Below are 11,548 nucleotides of genomic sequence, written 5' to 3' on the forward strand. Positions count from 1 at the left end.
GTGAGCCACTGCACCAGGCCTCTAGTTGTGTTTTAAATCAGATAGGAGCCAAAAGGACTCACAAACAAAAACTAAATGTACATTGTCTTTTGTATTTACTTATTGACTTATGTCATTATCTTTATAAGTGCTCTTTATTTCTTCACGTGTCTCTGCATTACTGTCTAATGCTCTTTCATTTCTGCCTTTGGGGCACTCTTTATTTCTTTTAGGGCAGGCCTGCCAGTGACATGTGTATTGGGAGCACACTTCAATCCTTAGACAGGCAGTTTGCAACTCTGCCTTAGCCCTCACCTTCTGTTTGTGCAGAGCCTCAGGATCGTCCATATGTGAGTGCTTAGAGCCTTCTCAGATCTTTACTGAACACATGCATATCCGCCAGCATGCACACAGCCCTATGCATGCATGTGGCCTCTTAGATTCCCAGGAATATGACAGACATTTCCAAAGCCCCATTGATACCTGACTCCTGGCTTTTCCTTCTTTTTTTTTTTTTTTTTTGGTTTCTGATTGTTGTTTGTCCTAACTGATATCACTGCCTCAGGCAGCTGCAATGTTACACAATTGCTGCAGATTGTTTTGGATAAAAGCTTAGGGAAATGCTGTTTGTACTGAGCAAGCTGTGAGGCAGGTCAAATAAAGACAAACGCTGGTGGTGGGATTTTCCAGGAAAATGCCAGATATGACAAATTATGACACTTCTCTGGGATTCTGGAGAACATTCAACCTCATTTTATCTCTTGGAGTGGCTGTCAGGCTGCTGGTTTTTAGGGCTGTTTGCAGGACTGTCTGCAGGACTGTCAATTTTCAAAGCTACTACGGGGCTAGAGAGAAGGAGTCAGGAATTTAAAATGCCACAAAGCTTGCTGTTCTTACTGAGACTCAGCCAATTTCATGAATAAATGTCTCATGGATTTCTGCAACTGCTGGTTAACTTCCACAGTTCTGAAAATGCTGATTTTGACCATTTCTACCAGCATTTTTATTTCTTTAATGGAGGAGAAGACTTTCAGAGGTCCTTACTCCACTATTTCCACTGATGTCATGCCTTGTTAATTAAGTATATATATATATGTGTGTGTGTGTGTGTGTATATATTTGAGGTGGAGTCTCCCTCTTTTGCCCAGGCTGGAGTGTAGTGGCACAATTTTGGCTCATCACAACCTCCAACTTCTGGGTTCAAGTGATTCTCCTACTTCAGCCTCCCAAGTAGCTGGGATTACAGGTGCCCACTACCACACCTGGCTAATTTTTGTATTTTTAGTAGAGACAGGGTTTCACCATGTTGGCCAGGCTGGTCTCCAACTCCCAACCTCAAGTAATCAGCCCATCTCTGTCTCCCAAAGTGCTGGGATTATAGGCGTGAGCCACCATGCCTGGCCTTTTTAATTAAATATTAAGAGTGTGTGTGTGTGTGTGTGTGTGTATGAATGAGTGATACACACACCCAGGCACACACAATACACATGCACACACACATTCATAAATTTTTCTCTAAGAAATTCCTTAGCTATATTTCTACAAATTTTCATATGTTGTTTTTATTATTATTTATTTATAAATAACTTATAATTTTCTTATTTTTTCTTCTTTGACTTTAGCACACTATTACTTTCCTCCTCGGCTTTTATCCCGTTACATGCTATAATTATCGGGGGTTTATTTCTTCTTCTTTTCCTCCTCCTCCTTCTTCTCTCCATCTTCCTTGTTTCTCCTTTTTTTTCCTTCTCCTTTTAGCATTATGTTACAGTATTTATTTAGACTAAATTATGTTTTATTCATTGATTTGTTAACCATTATTTCTCAAATCCCACACCCTTCTGTTTTGGAATTAATTAATTAATTTATAGAATTCTTGACTCATTCTCCAGTGAGAGTCTGGATGCAAACATTTTGAGTCCTTAATGATTAAAAATGTCTTCATTTTATAGTTGTTGTTTTTGCTGCATATAGGATTCTGGGTTCAAAATAATTTTCTCTGTGACTTTGTTGCTTTTTTCTAAAATCCAGTCTGGTTTTTCTTCAGAATGAATAAATCTTTTGCCTTTTAAAATCCAATATTGCAGAAAAAGAGTTTTATTTCTATCTATTTCTTATTTCTTAAAGATGAGGCTACTTTTCTTTCTGGAAAAGAAAGTTCTTAGAATATCTTAGGTGTACTAAAATTTCATTGAGCATATGGCTCCATTAATTAGTAGCTGTCTATACTTGGGCAAGTGATTTTAGCCTCTCTAAACAGTTTTTTCTTCTGTACCGTGGGAGAACTTATGGGTTGGGAACTCACAGGGTTGCTACAAAGATGAAAATACATACTGCATATAAACCATTTAGCCCAGCGTCTTGCTCTGAAACAGTTCAGCTTTACTATTATTGTATTATCTACTCAGTAGGCTATTTTAATCTGAATGCTCTTTCTTCCATTGACCATTCCCCTCCTGCCCCATTAGTTCTTTTGTTTTTCTCCCTTTTCCCCATTTTCTCTGTTTTCTCCTCCCAATGGATGGAAGTTAGATTTTTGGATAGGTTCTTCAAATATGTTTTCCTTCTTATTTAAAACCTGTCTCTTTTACCTATATACTAAGAGATTTTGTTTTTATTCTCTTCCTTCACATTGATTTTCCTCAAATATCTAGAGACTCCATTAGCTTTCTGTATGTCAGGAATTTCTTATGATATCTACCCTATGGCTGGTATGCCTTCCTGTTGTCCAGAGCTTTTATGAAGTTTTATGAAGTTATTAAAACAATAACAACAGCAAAACAAGAAAACTCTTGTTTGTCATTTTAAGTGGTATGGACAAGATTATAAACAGTAACATATCTTAAACCATCATCTGGATCCTCTAACTTGCTCTTTTTTTCTCCTCTCAAGATAGTTTCAAGGTAGCTTTGTTTTTGTATAGATGCTGAAATCCATGATCTCTATAGCCATTTTGGAAGATTGAAAGAAATACAAGTAAGGAAATAAACAATGCCACTATTCCCACCACCATTCTAGAGATATCATTAATATGTTCATGTTTCTCTTTTTAGTTATTTTATGCATGTGAAAAAATAGAATCATATTGTACATTGACTCTTGTAGCATGTTGTGTTTATATTCATAGAATGTGAACATATTTGCATGTTATTAATATTCTAAATATTTTTTAGTAAATGTATAAGATTGCATGTATATACCAAAATTTATTGACTCAATTCCCTCATTGGTGAACATTTCCATTCTTTAGTGCAGCAGTGAGCATCATAACAGGTACATCTTTGCTCATGTCTATGGTTGTGTCTTTAGAATACATGAGGGAAGGGTTTTGCAGAGACCATTCCCTCCATAATTCCAAACAGGTGTCCAGAGAAGTTACACCAACAAAGAGGGCTGTGATTTAATGTGAAAATTCCTTTGCTTTGGGTGATGGATATGAATAAGGAACACAACCTCGTTGAATGTAATGCTTCCCAAAGCTAGCCAATCATCAATTATCTAGGGGTACTTATTTAAATCACAGATTTTTGGACCCACCCTTGGAAATGCTGATTCATTAGGTCTAGTGCTGGGCCCAGGAATTTATATTTTTAATAAGCTCCTAGGTGATTCTAATGGTTAACCAAGGTTAGGAAACAGGATCTAGCAACCGCAGAGCCTGGGCACGGGGGCTGAGGGTAGGAGGGACAGATGCCAGGTCCCAGGTGTTTCCCAGTAAGAAAGGTGGTGATGGTGAGAACAGAAAAGGGACATTCTGAAAGTAGGACTGACCATGTTGGAGACTGTTTTGAAGTGAAAAGCAAAGGTATGAGCTCCAATGAGTACTTAAGGTTTGGAGCACAAGAGAGAGACTTGGTTGATTGTGGTGGCATCAGCTGTTTGGAAGGAGAAGATAGCTTTGCCCAGGAATTGAGACCTGGATTTCAGTGGGCTCTGTAGTGTGTGCCGCGTGAGACTGGGAAGTTCCCTTTCCTTCTCTGGGTCCTCAGCGTTTGTATAATCTGAAGGCCTTGGACTAGATCAGGGACTTTTCAAGCTGTGGGATCCCAAAGCCCCTATGGTGGAGGGGTGGCTGAGAAGGTGAAAATCCTTCTATGCTCACTCTTACCCTCCTCCAGAGACCCCAAATTTATTTGCTTTAAATTAGAGCCCCATGTAAGGTTGTGTCTGCAATTTTTTTTTTTCTGCTGCCAGAAAGTTTGAAAATCTCCAGACTAGATGGCCTTTCTGTTCTAAAAAGCCATATTATTTTGTGAACCAAGACCGCGGGGAGGAAGAACAGGGGACTGAATGGATCAGAGGGGCCATCCGGAATGGACATTTCAGGCCTCATTTGAATTTGAAGGCTGACCCGCTGGGTTGTGGCAGTAGCTCTCAATTTCCATCTCAGAATCAGTGTATTGCCTGAGTCAACTCAGAGTGACCTCCAAGGAGAATTCTAGTTGACTTCTCATCAGATGCTTATATTTGACTTACTGGGGGAAGTCCCTCACTTCACAGGACCCCAAAGTCCAGAGAGATGACGCTGGTTCATATGTTAACACTTTGGTCATGTCTTGCTGTTTAAGTATTTCAACAATAGAGTATGTTTGACCTTCTTTCTGCCTCCTTTCAAGCTGGGAATTTAAGGTGTTCTGTGGAATGTTGTGCAAACAAGCCTTTGGCTTTGATCTCTGAGAATTCTTAGGAGTAAGAAGGGAGAAGATGAGCTGGGGGCCTGGAGGGATTAACTGTGAAAACCTGGCCAGGCTTTGTTGGACAGGGAGGCTGGGGTGGAGTGTGGGGTGTCTGGGGAACAGATGTGAGCCTGACTTGATCTTCTGCAGCTGCAGACAGAGGTTTGCCAGAGGTGACTGCGACTTCCCGTAGCGGCCAAAAGTCCTCTTGGGGTAGTCCACCAGTGGTCTCTTCTCTGACTAGAGCTGGAGTTGGTGTAGGATTTTTGCAATTTGATTCCAGCAACCATGTAACAGGTTGGATGGAGAAAGGATTTCTTTTGACAAGCCAGGGATTTGATGTGTCTTATCTCTGTGTTATTATATTCATTTCTAAACATTCCAGAGAGGTGATGGAGGAACAAAGCCCGCCTTTCTCAGTAATCTTTTATTACTTTGTGATCCCGATGAAAATGATGGGCAGGGCAGGGTAGGGCAGGGTCAGAAAAACTGTCTCCCCTGGAGCAGCGTGTCCCTGAGTTTGTTACGGGGAATACTAGTCCCGAGAGATGCTTCAAATGATTTCATGATCAAGTAGGTTTAGAAATTGTGCACGTGGTGTTTTCCTCTGGATATTCCCAATGCACGTTCAAACACTAAAGGCTCTGAAATATCCTATAGTCAAGAATTCTCTGAATTTATTGAACTGAAAATTTCTCAAACTTAATTGGCCAGGGAATTGCAATCATTTTAGGTGGAGAAGAGGCACCCATTGATATCAAATAGATGGAACTTCAAGAAGGGCTGACCTCCAGGTTGGGAAATCGAGGCATCCATGGTGTGCTCACAGAGTGGTGTTCCTGAAGCTATTTCTTTCCTCTCTGGTGGTATCAACAACTTGGGAATTTTTCCTTAGCAACCCACTCTCTGAGTTATTCTAGATAGAGTAGCTCTGCTTGCGATTTCATTTGAAGAACAAGACCGATAGCTGAAAAGAGCTTGAGTCAAATTCCCACACAGAGGGAAAAACATTCAGAACTTAGAATGAAACTTTCACTAATTTATTTTTTATTTATGTTTTGAGATAAGGTCTCGCTCTGTCTCCCAGGCTGGAGTGTAGTGGCTTGATCACAGCTCACTGCAGCCTTGACCTCCCGGGCTCAAGAGATCCTCCCACTTCAGCCTCCTGAATAGGTAGGACTACAGGCTCGCACCACCATGCCCGGATAATTTTTATGTTTTTGGTAGTCATGTTGCCCCGGCTGGTCTCGAACTCCTGGATCAAGAAATCCGTCTGCCTTAGCCTCCCCAGGTTCTGGGATTACAGGCCAAATGAGGCTGTTTTTAATGCCGGCTTCATATTTCCTCTCTATTATTCAGAAGGAACCAGAGGTGGCCGGAATGTAGCATCCTTTTGGCCAAAGTAAATATTTCATGAACAGATAGCTGACCCATAAACAAATCAGGCTCAAATAGAGCTTATCTCACGAATTGAGGCCCAACAATTTACAAACAGGTATTGTCTTTTCCACTGGACTTGGAGTGGTGGGGATGTGAGCCTGTTGACACCCTTTCCCCATGAGAGAGAGCCTGATAAAGGAATGAGCCAAGATGTGGAGAAATATTGGGCCTTGATGAGTCATTTGAGTGCCTGGATCCAGCCAAGCCTGGCATCTAGGCTGTTTGGTTATGCCAATTTGAGTTTTCTGTCTAAGTGTTTTTACCAATATGCTTTTCATGAGAGACTTTTTCTTGGAGCTAAATGTCTGAGATAACAATAATTCACTTAAACACCCATTTCCACCTCGCTCCACCCCTAAAACCAGAGCAAGCACCATTAAATAAATTAGGACAGTCACCATTGTCATATAATTTAAAATAGTAATTTACTCTCTTTTGTCCTAGAAGATACTTGGAAGTTTGTCTAGTACAAAGCTCCATCTGATCCTTCAGGTACCTCTACAGAATGTCCACCAGGAAGTTTTCTGGCTTCTGCTTAAATTGTCCTCAGGACCAGACAGCTCAGGAATGCTTGAAGAAACACGTGCCATTTCCAGGCAGCTTTAATCAGGCTGATTGGCATCTGCCCGCCTGTCATTTTGCCTTTTGGTCCTGGGCTAACTGCAGACCAAATCTAATCCCTCCTCCATAGGACTGACTTTCAGATTGTTGAAAATAGCTAAGCCTCCTCTCTCACACACCAGAAAAATGTCCCCAGCTTTTGCAGTGGGGCCAGTGTTGGTTTTCTTCACTGCCCTACCATGAGCATACTATAATGAGTTGTGAATTTATTTCAACTGGGGTTGCTTTCATCTGTGATTCCTAAAGTACTATACGTCCATCATAGACTATGCAGAAAGGTAAGAAGAAGAAAACGAAAATTCGCCTGTGAGTAAGCGGCCAAGACATGAGCCCCTTTGACCTTCTGATGGCTCTTCCTCCGTTAGTTTTACGCATGTGGCGCACACGTGGTTGTGCTGATGTTGCGTCCCCTTCTTGCTTCTCTCTGCCCAAGAGGTTGGCCTACAGTGGGCCACACTTGCACAGGGGCTTCTGTGTCCCTGGGTTTCTGCTGGGTTTAGACAATGAGGTGCTCAGGGCACAGATCTGACAGAGGAGAGAGGTCAAGTTGTTTATGTCCCTGATTCCTCCCTGTGGAGTTGTCCGGGGCTGATTTGTCCCAATCAGGGCAGCCTACTTAACACTTCTCTGTTGTGCCTGCAACAGTGGCTTCCGCCCTGGGCCCTTTGCTACTTACTAGCTTTGAGCTCCTGTGCTGGCCTTTGTAGTTCCCTGCTCCTACCCCCCATCCTCCTGTTGTCCTAGTTGAGTGCTGTTTCCAGTAGGAACTTAAAACTGACATGATTGTATTTTGCAAATAAGAAACAGACTCTGCACACTGACATGTAACCTGCTAGGTCATTTCTTGGGATATCGAAAATCTCTTTTCATGTTGTTAAATATTCCTCTACAACATGTGATGAATGGCTGAGCAGGTTTTAGATATATTTTAAAACAAATGTACCAGAGTTTATTTCAACTTTGAGGAATAGGAAGTTAGTTTTTCCTCCCAATTTACTTTCTTCTTATGACTTTGAGAGTACTTTGGTGAATATCCTTGTCAGCAAATCTTTGCACATGTTCATGTTTATTTCCTTAGGATAAATCCACTGAAGTAAAATCTCTAGATTAATAGAAATGAACATCTGAGAAACTTTTGCTGTATGTTGCCAGGTTACCCTCCAAAATTTTTAAAATAATTGACGCTGCTTCCAACTACCTGTAGGAAGATTTGTTTTCTGACACTTTCGCCAACATTTATTTAATATTATAATAAAATAATACCGTGTTTGCATTGTAATAGGTGCTCTCCATTCCTTTGAAGATGAAGTCCCTGGGAGTGAACACAGACTCCAGGATAGAAAGGAACAGACTCCATCACCTTCTTTTTCCTGAGCATAATACCTTCATTGATATAGCCTCAGAGATACTCACTGTGGTAGGCTGAACAATGTCCCCTCCAAAATGTCCATGTTCTAATCCCTGGAACCTGTGAATATGATACTTTTCACCTAGTAAAATGGACTTTGCTGATATGATTAAGTTAAAAATCGTATGGGGAAATTATCCTGGATTAGCTAGATGGGCCCAGTGTAATCACAAGGGTACTTATAAGAAAGAAAAAGGTGTTGTGACAATGGAAGCACAGAGAGAGAGAGACAGAGAGAGACAGAGACAGAGAGAGAGAGAGAGAGAGAGAGACAGAGACAGAGACAGAGAGAGAGAGAGAGAAAGACTAGAAGATGCTATGCTGCTGGCTTTGAAGATGGAGGAAGGTGTGTATGGTAAACGCACCTGACAGTGATGACTTGAGCATACACTAACAACGACCCTCTGATATGGTTTGGCTTTGGGTCCCCACCCAAATCTCATCTCGGATTGTAATCCCCACATGTGGAGGGAGGGACCTGGTGGGAGGTGATTGGATTGTGGGGGCAGTTTCCCCCATGCTGTTCTCATGATAGTGAGTTCTCATGTGATCTGATGGTTTAAAAGTGTGGCACTTCTCCTTTGCGGCCTCTCTCTCTCCTGCTATCATGATAGATGTGCCTTGCTTCCCCTTTGCTTTCCACCATGACTGTAAGTTTCCTGAGGCCTCTCCAGCCGTGCGGAACTGTGAGTCAATTCAACCTCTTTCCTTTATAAGTTACCCAGTCTCTGGTAGTATCTTTATAGCAGTGTGAAAATGGACTAATACACTCCGTATGGCAGATGCACCTGAATGTGTGTTCAGAGTCCCAGGCTAAGAAATCCGGGAGTAGCCACCCCGGAGATCCATTCCTTATTTATGAGGAACATCTGAGACCCCGGCCTGGCCCATGGAATGCAGGCTGTATAGGGGATCAAGGCCCTTTATTTTGGGTAAAATGAAGGTTGCCAGGTGAAGATTGTGTGGGGGAGGGTGCTAAGTGAAAATGCTATATAAACTGCATGCCTTTTACAAGTGCTTGCAGTTCTTCTGCCCAGCCTGCTGCCACTGGACTCTCTTCCCTGTTTGTAAGCTCTCAATAAAACCCCATGTCTTATTTACTGGCTCCAGGTCTCTTCTTTGGCCTTTTGAACATGGGGTCCTCCCCATTGGAGTCTACTGGGGCTTGGCACAACAAGGTGTCACAGGCCAAGGAATGCCGGTGGCCCCTAGAAGCTGGAAAAGGCAAGGGAACAGATTGTCCCCGAGAGCCTCCAGGAGGAACACAGCCCTGTTGATGCCTTGACTTTAGACTTCTGACCTCCAGACCAATGAGAATAAATAAGGGGTTGTTTTCATCTAGGAAACCTGTGGCAATTTGTTAAGCAGCAATCAGAAATTACTACAGTCACTTTCTTGTTTCCCATTGGCTTGTGTTATTTTCTGCTAAATCCAAGGTGTGTGGTTTGTATATTTGTTTGTTTTTGCGTGTTCTGCTGCTAAACTATATCAACCCTCTCTTCAATTTTGCCTTTGGTTCTCAGGATCTCAGCTGGGGCTTTGTCTCTGTGCTTGAAGTTAAGGGCATCAGAGCAATCCCGTAAGTGTGAGGTTGCAACAAATAGCTGCAGGGAGCCAGGTGGTGTGTCTTTAGGGAAATGGCTCCCAACCGTCTCTGCAGCTGGAAGGGGCCTTTTTTTTTTTTTTTTTTTTTTTGTAACAGGCTCTCTCATTTTTTTGCCTGAAATGTCTCTTTCACATTCTAGCTTCTGAATTCCTTTCCCACACTTTCATTTCTCCTTTCCGTAATTTACTACTTTTTCCACTTGATCATTAGAACATGTTAACATAATACAATCCTTGATACTTGAGGGATCTTCTCTTACCAAGTGCTTTCACATAAATGATCTCATTAAATCTTCCTGTCACTGTGCTTGGTAAGTAGTGTTCGGTGTCGAATGAATGCCCATGCCCCTTTCCCACAAAGAAACATATTTTTACTTCCAGGATTTCCTTATATAAAACTCTAAGGCCCGGGACGACACACGCACACACTCTCACTCACAAATAAGGTACATAGCTTCTCACCTGCACACGCACATTGTGTGGAACTCCTCTGGGTTCAATATGTTAGGAGAGGTATCTTAGCTTATGCTACAAAGACAGTCATGATCTTTATGCAAATTCTAGAGCTCCAAGAGGTCCCTAGTTTGATGATCTGCAAAAGGCGCTCACCTGCCATGCACAGGACATGCACGGATCATGCACCCCTAGCCATAGCTCAGGTCTGGCTTTGGGTGAGCCTGGCCCAAGGCTGGAAGCAAGAGGAGAGGGCCTGGCAGAGCAGAGGGGACCTTTTTTTCCCTGCTAGCCGCCCTGCAGACTGCTCAGCATTTTCCAAACCTCCCCACTGCTCCTCAGGGGGGCTTCACAATTGAACATTGGCAGCCCAGAGCTGACACCCAAGCTGACCACAACCCTAAAGCATGCTGAGTGCCTCTTGGACCTGAATTCCCATAGTCTGTACCGAAAGCCACGCCCCAAGGCTGCGGTTTACCTCAATCTCAGTTTGCCTTTGAAATCTGTTCACAGGCTATCTCTGAAAAAGTCGTTTGGGTTTGGAAAACGGGACTTTGAAAACAATTCCGTTTTTATTGTAGATTCAGGGGGCACGTGTGCAGGTTTGTTACCAGGGTATATTGGGTGGTGCTGAGGTTTGGGCTTCTATGGATCCCATCACAGAAAATAGGACTTTTCATTAATAAAGGCTCCCGAGGGCTTAATCCAGAGCTGGGTTCCCATGGGTGCTCAGTAAAGATCTGCTGATAGATGGGTTACAACACCCCGTCACCTTCAATTTTCTGTTTTGAAATAGCTTTATTAGAGATGTTCAGATTTCTGTTCTCTGCGCTTATTTTTGAGTCTAGGAATCAAATGATGATGCTATCTGGTCCCAGCAGCCTAGAAAGGCAGCTCTCCCAAGCATTTCTCAGAGGCTACACTTTACATGAGTCCTAGGCAGACAGAGAGGAGGCCCACCCCACCTTACATACACTTCCCGAGGGCCCAGGCCCTGCATAGGCTCTTGGCTAAGATGCCGCTTTCAGAGTTGGAGAGGGGAGCTGTTTGCTGAGTTTTCTGACACTCTTAACTGTTCAACTGGGCAGAGTTGTGGTTTGTTCAGAGAAGAGGCTTGTATTTAGGGAAAAAGTCATGGACAATGAATTTCTAACTAACAGAACATATTTCAGAAAGGCTGTGTGATGAAGCAGAAAGAGTTGAAAATTTGGGTTTGGAAGACCTGGGTCCAAGTCCTGTTGTCGCAACATACCAGTGGTGTGGTCCTGGGCAGTTACTGTGAGCCTGTTTCCTCACCTGTACAATGGGTATAGTAATAATAATGATCATAACTTACAGGGTTGCTGGGAACCTTGAATGAAAGAAT

At 42.6% G+C, this 11,548-nt stretch overlaps 1 pseudogene; it reads left to right on the forward strand.

Moving 5' to 3' along the window:
• Positions 1-10,271: 10,271 nt before the first annotated feature.
• On the forward strand, positions 10,272-10,816 carry LOC129014424 (putative uncharacterized protein UNQ9370/PRO34162; annotated as a pseudogene).
• The last annotated feature ends 732 nt before the right edge of the window (positions 10,817-11,548 follow it).

This window comes from Pongo pygmaeus, chromosome 16 (assembly GCF_028885625.2).
Source record: "Pongo pygmaeus isolate AG05252 chromosome 16, NHGRI_mPonPyg2-v2.0_pri, whole genome shotgun sequence".
NCBI lineage: Eukaryota > Metazoa > Chordata > Mammalia > Primates > Hominidae > Pongo > Pongo pygmaeus.